This window comes from Triturus cristatus, chromosome 8 (assembly GCF_964204655.1).
Source record: "Triturus cristatus chromosome 8, aTriCri1.1, whole genome shotgun sequence".
NCBI lineage: Eukaryota > Metazoa > Chordata > Amphibia > Caudata > Salamandridae > Triturus > Triturus cristatus.
The window spans coordinates 307,794,825-307,815,212 of NC_140591.1; positions in this window are offsets into that span (position 1 = coordinate 307,794,825).

Genomic DNA, 20,388 nt, shown 5'->3' on the forward strand with positions numbered 1-20,388 from the left:
ATGGTAACACTCGTAATGGCTAGTACGGTATATAGGAGACATACGCGTGAATAACATTCAACGTTGATTTATTTGTGGAGCGTTGTATCTTGCTGTAAAAAATAGCGTGAAGACTATCACACAGACAACAACATAGAAGACAGACAACATGAAGGCTGATAAAGCGATCTCACTTGGGTATCGAGGTGGTTATGCCTCTGGTATCCGATTGACGTGTAAATTCCCCTCTTGACCCTAATGAAATAGAGAGGTAATGGCGATGTGTAGATCGGGAGGTTGAGCAGTATGAGGCTACGTGGGGTTATTTTACACGGAGCATGTAAGCGCCACTTACTATGTGTATACGTCTAAGCCTCTGTAAGGGGCTAAAGTAGCAAGTATGTCGGCGTGCTCCATGTTGGAGCGTAGTACTCACGTTTGTCAGGGAAAGTAAGGTGCGGAGTACCTAGGACGTCGATCGGGTCCGCTTGGTAAGCCCCGTACTGATGGTTGGAGGGGGCTTAACAAGGAAGCAGAAGGAAGGCGGGGTGTCACGTGGGCAGCCCTGAAAGACTAGAGCGTAGTGCCAGCGAAGGGTGAAGAATGCGCATGCGTGAGCGCGATGTGAATGGGAAGGGAAACTAGCATGAAGATGACACGATAGATCCTGACTATGGATCGAGGTTTTGTGTGTCGTTCCGCTGCGGTGCTGGGGATCATCTGGTGAAGACACGCAAGCTGGATGGGCAAAAGGAGGGAGGAATAAAGTGTATGCCATCCTGTTAGAAGTGTGTTCAGATGTCTCAATAAAGTTGTTGAGATAGGCAAAAAAGGAATAAAGCGGATGCCATCCTGTTAACAATGTGCTCGAGTGTCTCAATAAAGATTTGGCTAACATACATATGATCATGTGTGGTGTCATAGTACTACCAAATAGTTAAAGACATCTGGATGGAAAATACAAAGTCTGGTGGATTAAAGACATGTTATGTGTATTATGAAGTGTAGTAGATTAAAGTATCATTATGTGTATTTAACTTATGAATACCTATTGAAAGGTAGTGACTACACACTAGTTGTGTGAGTGCCATAGTCCCGGTGCAGCGGGCAGGAAAGAGGTCGCAAATATGTAATTAAATAATTACATGGACTTATCTGTGGGTTATTGATGCTGGCAATGCTAAGAGGACTCTTGTGACGTCATAACGTCTATATAGAATTCTAAGAGTAAGAGTTGGGGTGCCAATGGTAGGATGTCAAACTAGCCAGGCCCCAATGATGAAGCATGCCACCTACTAGGTAGGTGGGTGAGGGGTTTTTCTACAACAGTTGTGCACTCTCCTTTCAAGCTACTCTACAGACCACCACAGAGCATGCCACAGTTCCCAAAATCTCTGAGTGAACAAATGACACACCTCATAAGAAATTATGCAAAAGTACTGATGATTGGTGACTTCAACTACTGGGCCAATTACTCAGCAGGTGGACCTCACTCAGCCGAACTAACAGACCTACTTGCATTGCTCAGCCTCAGTCAGCATATCTCCACCACCACATACATCAAAGGGCATACACTAGACCAGGTATGGTCTGCTAACCTGACTTTAATCAATCTAGAGGTCACTTCCTGTATATGGTCCGACCACTAGCTCATCAAATTCTCAATAAATAATCTTACCCGACCTAAAACAGCATTACCTGATCCTGGATCATTCAGGAGCACTATTGATAAATGTCTTTTCTTTGAGACTTTGACCAACACAACTCCCATTATTCAATCCTCCATTGATCAAAGTGAGAAAGACATATTGGACTGGCTGATGATAGCCAGCAATAAACATGCCCCTCTCAGAAAAATACATCGAGCACGTCGCCATGAAGCCAAGAGATGGTTTTCCTCTGATTTAAAGAAATTAAAACTTGCTTTGCGTCAAGCTGAAAGCAAGTGGAAAAATAAATACTATCCTAATGACAAAAGCACTTACCTAGAAGCACTTAGAACTTACAAAAAGACTATATTGGCTACAAAGGCCGAATATTTCTCGTCCAAAATCATCAGTTCCACAAATCGCTCAAAAGACATCTTCTCAATAATTAACAAACTATCCAACCCTGACAGAGTAACATTCAAATCCACACCTTCGCAATCTCTATGCGACTCCTTAAACAACTTTTTCATCGACAAAATAAAAACCATTAAAGCAAGTATCCCCAGATGCTCGAGTCCTGCATGTCCTACAAAACCCAAGAACTCATACAGGCTGGAACAGTTTCCAGTAATAAATCAAGAAATATTCACAGACCTACTGGCAAAAGTAAAATCTGGATCTCCAAGGGACTGTTGTCCCCCTTGGATCATAAGGGAAGCATTTACGGCTTTCCCAAGCCCAGCCATGACCCTTCTAAATGAGTCACTGTTCCAGGGTTATGTGCCGGATACCTTTAAGGAGGCCTCTGTCATCCCCCTCCAAAAAAAGCCAGGAGCAGACCCAAAAACCCTAACCAACTACCAACCTATCTCACTGCTCCCTTATTTGGCCAAACTACTCGAAGCCCATGTAGCCAAAAGCCTATCTGCCTTTCTGGAACAGTCCGAAATGGATGCACACCAAGCAGGCTTTCGCCCAGCTCACTCCACAGAATCAGTGATACTATCAGCAGCCACGGTCGGTAGTAGGAGTAACTGCAGGGCGGTGACGTGGGGAGGGGGTGGGGCAGGGTGGGGTGTAGTAAACTATGGATTACGGAGGTTTACATGTAAGTTAACATATAAATTAATAAAAACGAATTTCGTTGCATGCACTGCAACGCATTTGGGTATGCAGTGCACGTAAACGAAATTCGTTTTATTAATTTATATGTTAACTTACCTGTAAACCTCCGTAATCCATAGTTTACTACCGCCTACCCTGCCCCTGCCCCTCCCCACGTCACCGCCCTGCAGTTACTCCTACTACCGACCGCCGCTGACTATCAGTATTGGATACCCTGAGAGAAAAGGTGGATAGAGGCTCCCCGCAAACCCTGGTGCTGCTGGATCTCTCAGCTGCCTTTGACACAGTCGACCATAACATCCTGATCTACTGTGTCAGGGATGCGGGTATTCAAGGAACAGCCCTCGAATGGACCAGATCCTTCTTAACAAACTGATTTCAGGCGGTCCGCCTTGGCTATTTCACGACCCCCAAGATTAAAACTACTTGTGGAGTTCCCCAGGGATCTTCACTCTCCCCTCACTTATTCAATCTATACCTTCTCCCCCTGATCCACGCACTGAAAGAAAGGAATGTTCAAACCTTCAACCACGCGGATGATTTCCAACTGGAACTCCCTATCAAAAACTCCCCTGCCACCATTCACGAATGCCAGATGACGATGCTGTTCATCCGTGACTGGATGAACAGCAATCATCTGAAATTAAACCCAGATAAAACGGAAGTGATCCTCACGGGAGGCTCACTGAACCCCTGGAGCTCCCAATTCTGGCCTAAAGAGCTGGGACAGCCCCCGACTCCATCCACAAATGCCAAAACCCCGGGAGTTATAAATAATAATGATCTCACCATAAAAAACCCAAATAAGATCCGTAATTTCAACTTGCTTCTTTCAATTAAGAAAAATAAAGAAAATCAGCAGGTTTCTAACACAGGAAGCAAAAATACAGACAGTTCTTGCCATGGTGATATCCCACATTGACTACGCCAATTCCTTATACATTGGCATTCCGGCTTGCCTCACCCACCGTCTTCAACTGGTACAGAACTAGGCGGCCAGATTGATTCTTCAGGAAAATAGACACCAACACGTCTCTCCCCTCCTGAAGAAACTACACTGGCTCCCTATAGCCCAGTGATGCGCCTTCAAGATGGGAAGCATTATCTTTAAATCTCTGAATGGCAGAAACCCCAAATTTATCAATAGCTTGATCAACAGATACACTCCCACCCGCAACCTGAGATCCGCCCATATGCACCTCCTGATAACATCCCCCTTTAAACAGAAACGCTTTGGCGGAACAAGGTTTTCCACACTAGGTCCCAGATATTGGAACTCCCTGCCCCTGGAGATCAGATCCTGCACAGACATCATGACCTTCCGCAAACTTAAAAAAACATGGCTATTTAGACAGGCATTCGAGTAACGTATCACCCTAATACCTTCCTGAGCAGCGCCAAGAAACCAATCCGGTGTACGTGCGCTATACAAATTAGGTATAGCATAACATAACATAAAATTCAAGTTTGAGATCCTGTAACTTGTGCTTGAGTGGGAGGAATTTCCTCCTGGCATCTTGTACTTGTGGTTTGAAATTCAGACAGATAGAAAGTTCAGCTCCTTTATGACAGAGAGTACGCAACTCCCCGGACCAGCGCAGCACTACATCGCGGTCCCCGTAGTTGAGCAGCCTTGTTATAATGGGACAAGGTCATGCCCCAGGCACAGGACATGGTGCCAGCGATCGGTGGCACCATGTCCTTGATTGTGGCTCTGCCACAAACAAGTCTTAAAATGACCCATGGCCCAATAACTCAATCAACAAACATTTGACAAAGGATTCCATGTTTTAGGTGTTTGTGGATTCCGCCAAACCCACTATGCACAAATTCTTCCGCTTTGAGCGAACCTCCAAATCCTCTGCCTTAGTCTGTAGTGTTGCAAGAGTTTTTTCCATTTGCTTTTGGGAGTCTAGAACTACTGCCTGCTTGTCCTCAGCATCAGATACTCGCCTCTCCAGTGTGTCTAAATGCTCATCCTGTCCATTCTGTATGAAAGAACGTCAATTTTCCCAATCGATCTTATTGAGGCTGAGTTGTATAGTTGCCAAAATATGACGCAAATCACCTTCCAGTTCTAGACCAAGAGTATCGGAGCCTGCCTCAGTCACGGTTGCGCTGTTGTGTCGCACTCTGGGTGTTTTACCCTGTTCAAACTGTAATTTGGATTGGGTTTTATCAGTCTTTCCCATTGTGGCCTGCACTACGCTAGTTGCAACTCAAAGCAGAATCAGTGAAGGCGTGCCATTTAGTAATTTTTAAGGATATTCCATGATGAGAAACCCAATAAGCGCTATAGTAAATAATATATTGTGGTATCGCAGCAAGTTTACAATAACTCTGATAGTACAGTTCTTGGGACCACAATAAATGTGATGATGTCTTGATAACTCAACACTTCTCTTATATGGTTCAGACTAGGCTGCATAAACTACATGGCCATCATGACGCAGATAGGTCTCCGGAGCAGAGATGCGGCTCTGAGCCCGTTGGATATGCATCAGATCAAACAGCATCCATGGCTAAGAATAGTGGTCCCGTCCCGACCCCCCAGTCCGCCGGACCCCGGTACACCTATCTATGCCGTGCGGCCTTGGGGAGACATAAGCAGGCAAGTTCCATCACAGACCGCGTAGCCCTGCAGCAGGCGGGCCAGGCCCCGGGGCATCCAAACACCCTAAGTTTCCAGGTGGGGGGCCACACTTACTCACTCCACTGCTCGGTGTCCCTCAGCACCCCACACACAATCAAGGGGCCACGGTCAACTCTGTAGCAGCCGCGGGCCTCAAACCTCTGTCGGCACCAGCCTGGCATGGCCTGGGGTCCAGCAATTGCACCTGAAATATCCTCTTCTCTGTGGGTTTCGCAGTTGCCACCAGCACCCCTTCACTCACTGAGCTCGAGGCGCTGCCCCACAATGCTTTAGTGTTGGTGATGAGACAGGATTATGCAGGATTTTGTAATTGGCTGAAGGCGTGCGCAGGTTGGGCGGCCATCTTCAGACCAGGCAGACTCCACCCGACTGTCTATGAATAGCTCTTTTTGGGTTTGGAAACGCTCAGGGAAAAGGCATTAAACCTCAAAGCACTTTTCCTTTCCCTACCTGCAAGCAAGTTCTTACCAAATATTTAATTTGTACAAACATCTACATGCAGCCTATTCATGGAACCTGAATCTTTTAGCATTATACCAATTCTCAACAATTCTCGTGTGTTCCCGGCATATGCCCTTTTCTCTTTTTATCTTAAACACCTCAAAACAGGCACCAGCTATACTGACATCACATGCCACTTCACACCACTTCACTACCGTGCACCACCTATGCCTGTGCTCTCACACACACACACCTAAGTACACAATGTGGACTGGTCCTGATCACGCAGTGGTACGCACACTCACCGTGTTTGTCTGACTTTGTCACTTTGTCAGTACTTCCCTGCATTACGAGGACATCTCTCTCTTTCTCTGTCACTGCTCCTGCCTGAGCTGTTACTGCACTGTCTAAGAATGAGAAACCTACCCTGCTTCTGTACGCGTTCTATAGTTGTTGTGTATGAAGATGCATGCACTGCTGCTGCCACATGTCCCGTAGCTGGTATTTGCATTAAAGAAGCTTCCACTGTTGCTAGATGCAAGCAATGGCACAGGAATAATTCTCAGAGTGGGGGCATATGTTACTGGGGTCATAGGGGCTGTGAAAATCCAAGTGTTACAAAACATGTATTAAATGAACCACCCCCATTCAGCAGAAGGATGATTGTCAAGTTTGCTGTGTTCTCTGGTGCATTTGGAGAACATTGTCACAAGTACATGATTAAATCAAGGTGTGTTTGGGTACTGCCTTTTACAAAACCACATTTTTCCAATGAATTTGTTTCTAAATGGCCATAAAAATCTGTGCGAATCACGAGGTTTACTTCAGCAACTCAGTAACTTCCGACCCATCTCCTTTGTAATGTACCCAACAAAGGCGTTAGAAAAGGCAATCAACAAACAACTCACCAACCGCCTGGATCTCCACAATCTTTTTGACAACTCCCAATCTAGATTCCGCAGGAATCACAGCACAGAGACAGCACTTATTGCTGATGCAGATGAAATTTGCACCCTGCTAGACCGAGTAGAAACCGCCACCCTAATACTTCTGGATCTCTCTGCAACATTCAACACCTTGTCGTGTCACACTCCAGCCTTATCAAACTATTACACGACAGAGGCATCCAAGGCCCTGCCCTCAAATGGTTATGCTCCTTTCTCAGAAGGAGAACACAGCAAGTCAGACTCCCCTCTACGCTTCAGAGCCAAAGGATCTTATCTGGAGAGTCCCTCAAGGATCATCCCTCAGCCCACCCTGTTCAACATTTCCATGATACCACTTGTGGACGTCATCAGATCCTACAGCATCTCCATCATCTCCTACACCAAAGGCACACAGCTCATCATCTCCATGTCAGACAAATCCTCCCCAAACAGATCCAACTACATCGAATGCATGATCCATTTATAAGAATGGAAGAAAACCAACTGCATCACACTCAACACAGATAAGACTGAAGTACTGATCTTCGGGAACAAAAACTCCACCTGGGACTCCACCTGGTGGCCATCAGAGCTTGGTCCTACTCCATAACCCACCAACCACACATGCATCCTGCGGATGATATTAGATGACAAACTCAACTTGGCCGCTCAGGTGAATACAGTCAGCTCCTCTTACTTTCACATGATTCGCAAAAGAATCTTCAGATGGATTCCTAAGCGCTCCCTCTCTCAAGCCCTACTTGACTACATCAGCACACTCTATATCGGAATCCCAACCACCTCCTCCTACGTCTTCAGACCCACCAAAACACTGATGCAGAAGACTTGTCCAGGACCCCCCTCTCCCTCCCCCATCTTTTGGCTTGTTTCCTTAGTCTTTTTGCTTTCTGACCTCCTGATTTTGATGGTATGCTGGACTTCATTTTTGCTGGTTTGTTGTCTCTGCGCACTTTACCACTGCGGGTCAGTACTAAAGTGCAAGTGCTCCCTCTGTAAATGGTGTTATTGATTGTTATTTCCATGATTGGCATATTTGCCAGTAAGTCCCTAATATTGGGCACAGGTGTGCCCAGGGCTTGTAAATCATATGCTACTAGTGCGCCTGCAGCACTGATTGTGCCACCCACACAAGTAGCCTTTCAAATGTGTCTCAGACCTGTCGCTGCAGTGTCTGTGCCCACAGTTTTGAACTGCCATGTCGACCTGACAAGTGCACCCACTTGCCAGACCTCATCCTTCCCTTTTATTAAATATAAGTCATCCCTAGGGTTGGTCCAAGACAGCCCATGGGCAGGGTGAAATGTACTGAAAAGGTAGGACATGTAGTAGTGTGTTTTTATTTGTCCTGATAGTGAAATACTGTGCATTCCATTTTTCACTATTGCAAGGCTATCTCTTCCATTGGTTAACATGGGGTCTGGCTAGAAACACCTTTCCAGTGGAGATTCCCATTGGAAGATGTTAGAAAGCTGGAGTTTGGAATGTCCGAACTCACAATTTAAAAATAAACCTTTTAGTGAAGGTGGTTTTTAAATTGCGTGTTTGAAAATGGCACTTTAAGAAAGTGGGCATTTTCTTGCTTAACCATTCTGTGCCTGCCTGTGGAACCCACATCTGTGTAGCTGTTAGCTGGGCCTTCTGCATACACTCTAGGCAGTCACAAAAAGGGAAGCTTAAGTGAGCCCTGCATATCTTGATGACTCATCACCAGCCTGATGGGTCTTCCTGAGCTACGAACAGTGGGAGGAGTTGTAACTCGCACCTGAATAGGGCTGCACCTGTCCTTCACAAAGAAGTCTCCACCTTCTGGAGAGTGTCTGGGACAGAGCAGGAAAGTACTGGATCCAGTGAGCAAGAAGGAATTTACTTTGAAGTTTGCAAACTTCAAAGACCAGAACTGATATAATTATTGGGGCACTGAGCCCACAACTTTAAAACTATTTTGGACTAAGTAACCTGCCAAGATGAAGAGCTAGAGAAGCTGCCAGGAGGGACTTCCACTTTGCTGTGTGCTTTGCTGTGTTGGCCTGCTGCTTTCTGTTTCCTGCTTCTGTCTTGTGCAGTGAAAGGACTGGACTGAACTTCCTGCAACTTATTTCCTGAGTTTCTCTTGTTATATTCCATATAGGTAACCTATATAGGCGCAGGTAACATTGCAACCTTTCACCTATATTCTTCTCTACATTACATACATAACGGTTCTTATGGATTGACCTTTTACCTAGATACGACACAGCATTCAGAATGCAGGTTTTTCCCTAGTCCAAATCTCATATTTTATGCATGAGGTTTCTTGGAAGCACAGCAGGACTACCATCTCCTGTATAATATCTCTGTATAAAGTTCAGGCCCAATGTCATCCTTTAGGCCGACACAGTAACACAGCAAGGTAGGAACCCTTGGGAGACCTATGGGTATATATACATCACATCTTGCTTAGAAGGACAGAGGAGACCAAGACTTCCTGGATGACACATTGACCAGAGACACTGAGGTTCCTGCATGCAGACACTTCAGCTCGCAGTGGTCTAACATCCCTCGCGGGGTGTCCAACTCGAGACCAGGACGGGGTCCCATAGTCTCTTATTCTCAGGTAATGGGGTTGACTAGATCCTAGAGGGATTCTTGCCATAACACCTACACACATCCTAGGTTCATTTAGGTACATCTAAGTAGGGAGGCATCGTAGGAGTACGCACCTTTAATCATGTATTTTATGTACTTGTATATATTCCTGATTACTGCAAAATGGTAGAACTGTACCATCCGTTTACTTTCATAGTACTTCTAATCATATATCTCTGCTACTGTCTAATGGTTGTTGCAGCTCATCTATTCTACACTAGAATAACAACTGTTCAATAAACTCTTATTGACAAACGCCCAGTATGTTTATTCTTTGTATCTCTGAGACAAACTAAGTGAGCACGAGTGACTGAGCGAAAGGTAGTATATTGTTTTAACGATTCTGAGGGATCAGGGTTGTCATGTTCTGAGGTTGCCAAAAACAATTCTCTCCCCAATAAGCGGAGATTCTAGTGGCACTGTGAGCTAGCTGATACAGACAGGCTAACATATCCGGAGGGGGTGCACGGAATCAGTCTGCCACCAATCCCACAGTTATGTAATCCAAAGACGCACATCCTGTATAGGTTATATAGAAACTACACGACACTCGAGGACTTTAATCTGTGGGGCGCGACCCCTAGGGGGGCCGTGGAGTCCTGGCAAGAGGGTCGCACATTCCCCTGCTTCACTTGTCCCTGCAATTCAAAAAGTGTGCTTTCCTTTTGAAAAAAGACAGCTGTCCTGGGACGGCGAATTTAGACGAATTTAGATCGTTATCAGCTACTTGTCTGAATGGAATGCAAATGTGCCTTATCAGTTGATCTGCAAGTGTAAAGGATGCTTGGGAGGGGTTCTGGCTTTAACTAATAAAAGCACTACAATCTTTGTGATGACGAAGATTTGTTTTTTTCTTGAGTGGAAGTGCAAATCCTTAACAACTGGGCTGGGAAGTGCTTGCTTTTAATTTTAACTGCAATTACACAGCCCTTAGTACCCCAAAAGAGGTGTTGAAGGGCCAGCTATAGAAATAAACGTTTGCATTGCATACGCTCTGGTATTACAAAAATCTACGTTTTGAAAGCACCATTTTATCGTAAAACAATTTGCACCTTTTGCAACATTCTATCTTACACTGTGTGTAATGCAAGTATAAAATAATGACTTACATATTCACAGTGCTTTCTGTCACAGGCAGTGACCTTGTCGTACTAAAAATACGGGAAACAACCTTTACAACGCAGTCATTACATCGCACTACATTTACAACGCAGTCATTACATCGCAACATCCTTTACAACGCATGTCACTACAACGCAGCCATTACATTGCATGTCACTACAATGCATGACACTACAACGCAGGCATTACATCACATGTCATTACAACGCATACTATTACAATGCATAGTACCCCTACACTATCCAACACTTACCCTACTGTTGCACCCCCTGGAGTTAGAATAGTAATTTTTACCCCTACATCATCCAACACTTACCCTACTGTTGCACCCCCTGGAGTTATATGCGATCTAATGGAATGCGTTGTAAGTGTAGTTTTTAAACATTTGTTGTAGTGGCATGCGATCTAAATGTGTGCGTTGTAAAGGATGTTGCGATGTAAAAACTGTGTTGTAAAGTCATGCCTTGTAAATGTATGCGTTGCAACGTTATACATTCGAAAAATACACATCACTATTCTCCACTGAACCAACCAAGATGTAATTCTGTGGCTCTCTGGTTACATGCAGACCTCTAAAGTGCATTAACTAATAGAGGTTTCATAATGTACTAAAGTGCATTTCCCACTGAGTAACCACTTTTGAATTTATTTTTCATTTACACTGCCCAATATTTTTTATGTGGATACATGATGGTGAAAGACCTCAAAAACGTACAGAGGGCCTCATTTATGAAAATTGTTGCATCACTGCGACAAAACAGCGATGCAACAGTTTTCACTGCACCTTCCTTTTGACAATGGATGCGCCACATTTAATGTACAGCGCACCATGTTGCAAGGATTTACAGATGCATCAGTATTTCTGATGTATCTGTAGGGGCAAAAGTGACGCATTGCTAGGGTGTGTCTGAAAACAGACGCAACTCCAGCAATGTGTCCTTTCACATGGGGCAAGCCCCATGTGAAAAGGCCTGCGTCAGTTTCACGCCTGCTGTGAGCCAGGTGTAAGATATTAACACAGTAGCGTCCTAGAATTCTCATAGATTTCACTGTGCCACTTCTATGACCCTTTATAGTGGGGGAACGCCCACCCTGCATACATTATACCTGACACAGGTATAATGTAGCGCAGGCATTTACAAAGTGACACATCTGCTTGGATGCATCACTTTGTAAGTATGGCACAACGTGGCGCATTATTTACGTCGCCACAGCGTCACAAAAAGCGACGCAATGGTGGCGTAAAAGTGTGGCAGGCCTTCATAAGTATGTCCAGAATATTTTGGGGCTCATTTATGAGAGGCTTGCATCGCCAGAGCATCACTTTTTTTGACCCTCTGGTGGCGCAAGCCTCTCAACCATACCTATAAGGCTTTGCAAAGTCACCCTACATGGCTTTGCATGACCACATAGATATGGAGTGAGACATAGCGCAAATCATTGCGTAGTCTTAGTCTGCATCAAGGAGGTGTTCCATGGGCTTTGTGAGGGGTACCCATGCAACACCCATGGATTTTGATGCTGCCCCATATTTACAAAATCACATAAACCTGGGGCAGCTCCAAAAACGGATGTCTCCCCAGTGGACGCGTAACGAGGAGAGATGTTTTCATTTCTCCTCATTTTATCCTCTTTCCATGTGTATTGCATTCTGCAGCTCACATAGAGAGAGAAAAACACCTCTCTGTATTGTTTTTGTGAAGTAAGGTGTCCCTTCCTGTACAAAAACAATCCTGCCTGTGTTGGTGCTAGGCAGTCATTTGTGCGCCAACTCAAGAGAAAAGGACAGGAATGCACAGTATTTCATAAATACGCCAATTCCTCATAAATTAGGTCCTTTGTTTTTAGCTACACCCCTCGACTACACCTTCATGCTCACTGACCCTTGGTTTGCTAAACACTGTTTAATATTATTTCCCCACAGTAAAAATTATTTGCTATAGCTGAAGAACCGGGCTCATTAAGCCTGGCGGCGCCGGGTATGCCTGAAATCTTCTGAGTTCGCCTTCCAAATTACAGAGACACGGAACACTCTGTTTGGCATAGGAACTTCAATTTATTAGCTGCAGCTAGGTACAGTTGTCCTAGAAGTACATCAGTGGTAGTTTCTCAGGAGACTGCCACTTCAATCCGTGGCTCACAGTCTTTTGTAGCGCTTGAATCCCCTAAAGCAACAACCCCGTCAATGTGCAATAAAAATACAAATCATCCACAAGAAAACATTCTTTGTACAAGATACAGGATAATGGGTAATAGAAATTCCTTCCCTAAGGTCGTGTTCTCTACCCGACCCTATAGGTCAGGTGGCATAGCCATTCCTTGGTTAAATTAATTTACGACAGGACGTGTTTGCATGTTGAAGATGGTGATTCGTAAAACAACTGGAGAGGCCGAGAACGGCCACCAGGGTCAATAGATGGTTATCTCGGGGATTAGTTGCTTCGAGCCGGGTCTCAGAATGGACTTAACTCAGGGAAATAGGAAAGGTTGTGTAATATGCGCAACAGTGTTGAATGTGAAAGAAACGCTACGAAGGTTGAAGGTGCCTGAGTGAGGGCAACAGCGTAAAGGTGTTACTAGGGAAGATGGGGCCGTATTTGAATTTCCTCAGACCCTCCTTTTGCCATTACTCAGGCAAAGAAACCAGAGGCTGTTGTTAATCCGAATTGACTTCAATAGCCATGAAATCTACAAGCTGTTGTTGCAGCATTATCTTTGTTTTCGCTGCTTTCTGTGATACCGGATTTGGAACACACAGGGTGGCGCAGAGCCCGCATATAGCTGGACCACATTGTAGGCAAAGGCAACATGAGAAGAGAATAGCCAAAGTCGCTCCAACAAAGGTAAGAATCTTCCATCCCCATGTAGACAGTAGTCCCCCAAACCATCCCATCAGAGACCAATTCCCTCCATCCTGGTGAACGGACTCAGCGATCTTATGTAGCTTAGAGATGGCTTGGTATACTGTAGGGGCGTTGTCTGGAATAAAAATGCAACAGCTAGATCCGATCAATCTGCATACGCCCCCACGGTCAGCAAGGATGATATCTAATACCATCCTGTTCTGAAGCGTGACAAGGCGGTCAGCAGCGAGTTCTGCAGTGATGTTACTCAAAGCTCCAGCTGTTTCATTGACAGTGGCTTCTACAACTCAAATTAGTTGTCTTATGTCTCTACTGTTGGCTATTGATCCCCAGAATGGAAGGAGTCCTTTCAAGACATCCCCGACTTCTTGTCCTGACGTATCCTGGTCAGACGCCACCCCTCTTTTCTGTAAATGATGCTTGGCATCTGCTATATATGTAGGGGGCAACAACCAAGCGATATAACAAGTGCCTCTCCAATTACCAGGTAGAGAAGTGTAAGCCTTATTTCCACACACGAAGTATGTATTACGTGAGGGAACCATGCGAGGCCAATCTGTCCCATTCAATGTCACAATATGTTGGCAATTGTTGTACCTTTATATTCTAACCCTCCTTTCCTAATACAGAATGGTGCTTGTCCAGGTACCACTAGAAAAGTTTGTCCTTTTCGAGAGGTTCCATTAGAGGGCAGAAAATACAAATCCGTAGATTTGGTTTGGCGATCAGCATATTCTGACTTCTCACTATCCGTCCCATATATCCTTTTTCTGTCCCGCCAACATAAATGGTATAGATGTACTCCGAAGCTCCTTACTTCTCGAGTATCCCCATCTCCACAAAATACCCAACTGGTGCTCAATTTCCACCATGCACTACAAGAGCCATTAAATGAAAAAGGAAGGGTAATATATGGCATTCCAGTATTCACCGAACTTGGCAGAAGACCACAAACCCAACAGTTCGTCGCATTAGTGGCCAATTGATGTTGGTGTAGCATGGAAACAAATGTGTTGTTGCGGAATTCACTCCTTCTTGACTCAACATGAGGTGGTAGAGTGACATGTGTATGCATTTCAACCGTAACTTTGGGAGTAGGCTGTGTAAAAATTACGTGTAGTCCCCATCCTATACAAGACAATATAATACATATCAAAATCAATAGTATTAAAACCACTATAAAACGATTATGCAATAATTTACAATGCTTTATGCTCATTGTTTGTATTTTGTCCATTCCCTTGTTAACAGTCATTTCCAGCTCTAAATATTGCCCGTGACGGGAGGTTGCTTCACTCAGCTGTGATTGTCTGTAGTTCTTTATACTTTCCTACAAGTCCCACAGGCCTAGAGCCACATCTTGGGTCACAATTCTGAGACTTACGATCACGGCCCTGCAATCATGTGGAAATCGGGATAAAGACAAAAGTCAATGAAGCACTATTGAGGTATTTTTGTTCAGTCTGGGCCTCAAATCGTACCTCCGGGAACCAGGTACAGTTTGCTCTTGGAAAAGGAGATGTGGTTTAGTAGTGTCCAATTTCACTGCCGGTGGTATAGCTGTCCGGAGGACCTCGTCGTCGTCTTGTCCTGCTCCGGCAAAGTCTAGGCGCGCATCGCTGAATAGTCCAAATCTTGGTACTCTTCCGGTTTAGGAGTCACTAATTCGTTTACGAACCCATTGATCATAAGGCAATGGTAGGGGCACTTTCTTGCAATGTACCCCATGTACCCAGTTCTTTTTGCCGACCACCTTTACTGCAGTTCGCGTCGTCAGTAGCACCTGACGAGGTTCTCTCCAGCGAGGTTCCAAGTTCTTTGACCTCTGGAAGTTTTTGACGCAGACCCAGTCTCCCGGCCGTATGGTGTGACCAGGATCCGTTGAAGCCTGGGGCAAAGTATCTTGTACCTGTTGGTGAAGGACACGTAACTTAGTGGTTAGATCATGTAAATAGTCAATTACCAATGGATGCTCTATCTTATTTATTTTATTTATTTAAAAGTTTTGTAGAGCGCGTAGTAACCCTAGAGCATCCCAGCGCTAGACCTGAACTCAAGGGGGGGTCAGCAGGGGAGGGGGTTAAGGGTAAGGGAAGAGAAGAGTCTTCAGTGCCTTCCTAAACTGAAGGAGATTAGGTTCAGTTCTCAGTCTCCGGGGGAGGTTGTTCCAGTGTTTAGCCGTGTGGACCGAGAAGCGGCGGCCTCCGGACCTGGCTTTATTAACTCTGGGGGCTGTGATGAGGTTCTCTCCGCTGGAACGGAGGGCCCTTTTCGTTTTGTAGGGGATGATGAATTCCTTGAGGAGGGGAGGGCCGTTGTTATAAAGAGTCTTGTGAGCCAGACAGAGAGCCTTGAAAGCGATCCGTTCTCTGACTGGGAGCCAATGGAGAAGCTTGAGGGCTGGTTTTGCCGATGATCTGGCGGGGGTGTCAGTGAGTAGGCGGGCCGCGGTGTTTTGAATTTTCTGCAGGGTGTTGAGAGTGGCTTCGGGAGCTCCCAGATAGATTGCTTTGCAGTAGTCAAGCCTTGCCAGGATAAGGCCCTGAATCAGAAGTTTCTTGGCGGTCGCGGGGAGCAGGGGGAAGATCTTTCTACAGGCCCTGAGAAGTCCGAAGCAGATTCCTGCCGTCTTTTTTGCCTGTGTTCTAAAGCTCAGGTCATTTTCGAGCCATACGCCCAGGCTCTTGACCTCTTCCTTGGGTGCAGGGGGGTCGCCCAGGCAGTCAGGCCAGAGGTGGGGCGGCAGGGAGGGCCCTTTATGCCCGAGCAGCAAGATCTCGGTCTTAGAACCGTTTAATTTTAATGCTGAGGAGTTCATCCAGCTGTGGATTTTAGTGAGACAGTTGTGAAGGTCAGAAGGAGATAGTTGCGGGTGTGAGAGGATTACCACCAGCTGGGTATCGTCGGCGTAATTGATGATCGATACGCCGAACGGAGTGACCAGTTTCTCCAGCGGGGACATATACACGTTGAATAACGTCGGGCTAAGAGATGAGCCCTGCGGTACTCCACAGCGGAGGGGGATTGCGGGTGAGTGGCTGCCGTTCTCCCAGACTTGAAAGGAGCGGTCATCTAGGAAAGATTTTAGCCACTTCAGGGCCGTGCCCCTTACTCCGATTTCTCCCAGTCGTTGGATTAGGGTGAGATGGTTCACAGTGTCGAAGGCTGCACTGAGGTCCAGGAGGATCACTGCCACTGATCCTCCTGTGTCCAGAATGCTTCTAGCCTTCTCCACAGCCGCCAGGAGGGCGATGTCGGTGCCCTGACCTGGATGGAACCCTGTCTGGGAGACCCCGAGTAAGTTGTTGCTCTCCAGGAATAGTGAAAGTTGTTTGTTCACTAGCTTCTCCGTGATCTTACTGTTTCCTGGGAGCAAGGAGATGGGTCTGTAGTTGGAAAGGTCCTGGGGGTCTAGAGAAGGTTTCTTTAGTAGGCCTTTGACCACTGCCGCTTTCCAGCTATGGGGGACTAGGCCCCCCGAGAGGGAAGAGTTGATAAGCGACGTGAGGGGGGGGGATGATGGTGCTGGATACTTTTTTCAGGAAACGGAGAGGGGCAGGATCGCGAGGGGACCCACTTTTGATTGAAGCCAATGTTGCGGCTACCTCTTCCGTGGACACTGGGCCAAAGGTGTCCAGGGAGGGTGAGGGGCCGTCAGGGGAATGGGAGTGGAGGGTGGGATAGTTGGCAGGATCCCCGTCCGTGTGGCTAGTTACGATAGGGGGAAGGGCCGAGAGAATTTTTTGTATTTTCTCATCAAAGAAGGTGGCGAGTTTAATGCATTTGCTTTCCGCTGCTTTGGGGTCTAATGGTTTAACAGGGGGGTCTGGGGCGTGAAGGAGTTCTTTAAGGATGACGAAGGTTTCGTGGGCCGAACAGGAGGCATTTTTGATTCTGTCTTCGTAGAAGTTGCTTTTGGTATTGCGTAGTTCCATTTTATAAGATTTTATGGAGGCACGAAATATGTCTTTCTTGTCTGCCGTTTTATCTTTCCTCCACAGGCGTTCGTTCTTCTTACATTCCTTTCGTAATAGGTTAAGTTCGGGAGTGTACCATGCGGACGGATTGACTCTCTTGGTGCGTTTAAGGGTGCTAGATTTCGGGAGGATGTGATCCAGAGATTGGGTGACCCAAGTATTGAATTCGTTGTCAGCGGCGATGGTGTCTTGAGAGGGGAGGGGGGTGTTTTCATTTAATTTGGCTGCCCAATCGTCAGGGACCAGTTTGTGCCAGCGTCTACTAAGGGTTCTAATTTTGGGGGGGTGAGGGGGGGGGAATGTTGATAGGCCATTCAAAGGGAACCAGGAAGTGGTCGGTCCAAGGGAGGGGGACGTGAGCACAGGTGTTCAGATCTTGGATGTTGGTGAATATGGGGTCGAGTAGCTGCCCTCTGTCATGAGTGGCCTGTGGATTTTTTAGGCCGAGGCCAGTGGAGGTGATATCCTGTAGAAGTTCTGTCGCCTGCTTGTCGACCGGGTCCAGAAAATGGATATTGAGGTCCCCCAATAAGAGATAATTGGAGGAAGTCGTACATTTAATGGTGATCTGGTCGATAAGTTTACTAGGAAATTCGGCGAGTTGGCCGGGGGGGCGATATACAAGCATTCCCGACAGTGATATCACTGGGGAGATTTGGATGGCGAAGTGGCAGCTTTCACATCCATTGATGTTGCCATCCGAGATTCTATGAAACAAAAAGAAGGAGTACAGTCCATTCAAAACAGAAACAGCCAACTAATGGTTATTGTAAAGGTGTGTACGAGAACCTGCGAATAGTTGAGGCACCCCTGCAGGAGATAGGAGTCCATCAGCCCACCCTTACTGGCGGAGCATCGTCATCTGGAACTCCAAGGAATCACTGTCTGAGCCCGAGATAGCAGATCGCTCAGGTGCACAGGCTAGTGAAACCCAGAAGGAAAATAAACTCCTGCCAGGGTGTGTACCCACATAGTCGAGGGCTCCTGTGAAGTGCAGTGCTAAGAGAGTGATGTGAGGTTAAAAATGAATACTTGATCAAAAATGAGTTTAATATGGATTAATCAAGTTTCATATCTAAAAGAACCTATAGTCTGGTATGAATTTTACAGGCTAATTTTTGGTTCGTGTGAAAAAAGTATGGTCGACATGTTTCAGCCGGAGCGGTCTCTTTGACCCGGCTTTCTTCAGGACCTTGAAATTGAAAAAAAGCTACTGCTTAAAGTAATCACATAAAGTGAAAAAACAATAATGAATTAACCCATACAAATCAATTTAAATGTGGGATATGTGTGTGGCGTGTGCCACCCTACCAGAACAGCTCCAGCATTGAGCGTAAGGACAATGTCTTCATTCCTAAAAATAGAATACACACATAAAACCTCATGCACATCAGAACAAAACCATCAGTTGAAAAACAGCAGGTCTAGAGTTAGCCGTGCCTTGATTGTCAAACAAACTCAAAGCGATGTTTGGAAATACAATTTGTATGTCAAAATAGTGGAAGAAAACTAGCAAAAAAACTCACCCAGCTTTATGTGGGAGTAAAGCCTCACCTCACCCGGCTGACTACTCGGAGAAGGAGGCAACGCTCTGTTTGAATGTGGAGAAAAAGCCCAGACAGATTGCTGATTGATACCTGTCTGCTTTGAGCTCAAAACACGTATTTCAAACATATTAAAAAAAACCTACAATAATTAAAATGTCCAAAACCTTAAAAAACTCCTAACTCCCAAGACGTATTTGTGGTATAGATCTCTGCAGACCCTTGTTATTCTGGGGTCATGTATCTTAATAAGCCAGTAACATAGTAGAAACCAGTGACAGGTAGAAACCAGTAATTGGTGAAATTGTGTATGGTTATTGCCCATATAAACTAGGGGGATACTGGGGATTAGTGAAAGATAATTATAGTGACTATAAGTGTCCACTAGGCTCTACTTATTGCATCTGGGAAGATAATTCGTTTATAGAGCACAAATAGCATGAGCTCCCAGCCTCCTCCCTTACCTGTCCGTCGATACCTCTGACTGACTCACGAGCCGTCTGGGAGGTATCGACCGGAACAGGAAGGGGCTTTTTATAACGCTCGCGTGTGAAATTGTAGTCCCTGATCGAGATCAGCTGTGTGTCTCGATCGGGACCAGCGAGCGTGTCCGTACTGGAGCGCATGCGCCTCAATGCTATACTAGCAGAGACACAATTCTCCACAGCGTACGTATCAGAGCTATCGCATTGTGAAAATAAAACCCTGTTTGCCGGAAAAACGGCCATTGTAACCGTGATCAGGCAGAGCCGATCACCCACATAATGAAACCGCACCCAGTGAGTGTACGGGGAGCATGCTAGATAACGCGCCTCTAGTGAAATTATTGTTCGTCTGTCGCGCATGCGCGAGGAGTAGGTGGCAGTTACTAGCGCATGCGTGCGCGTGAATCATTATGACAATGGAGCAGCTCTCGAAAACAACATAAACCAAGAGCAGGGTATAGATGTTGACCCTGAGTGTTTTAGCAATAAAAAAGATGATTCGTGCTGTTAGCTCACAGCGGAGTCAATAATTATGGCGCATTGGCTTAGGATCCTAGAGCCACTGTCATGCAGAGTAGGTAAAGGTATCGTGAGGTAAAGTCACCTATAGGGAAAGCTAGAGTTACAACCCCTCTCGTGCCAATTAGATACAGGACTGACAGCCAGGTTGTCATTCCGGGGGTCTAGTTGGTAGTGGTGCCCAAAGGAGTAATCCAATACCCTAGTAGTGTACTAGTAAATCGTGTATAGCTTTTAATGGTATAGAATGACTCAGTCATCAAGACAGAAAAGCCCAAAGGAGACGGACATGGAGAAGTTCAGACCATCCAGATAACTAATCAAAAGATATAAAAGGGTGTTTTGATTAGTAAAATGCGTCCCAGTCATTTAACCGAATATATACAATTAGAAATTGCAAGTAATCATTCAGTATGGCAATACGACTGTCTTAAGTGTAAACGGACGCCCACGGTATG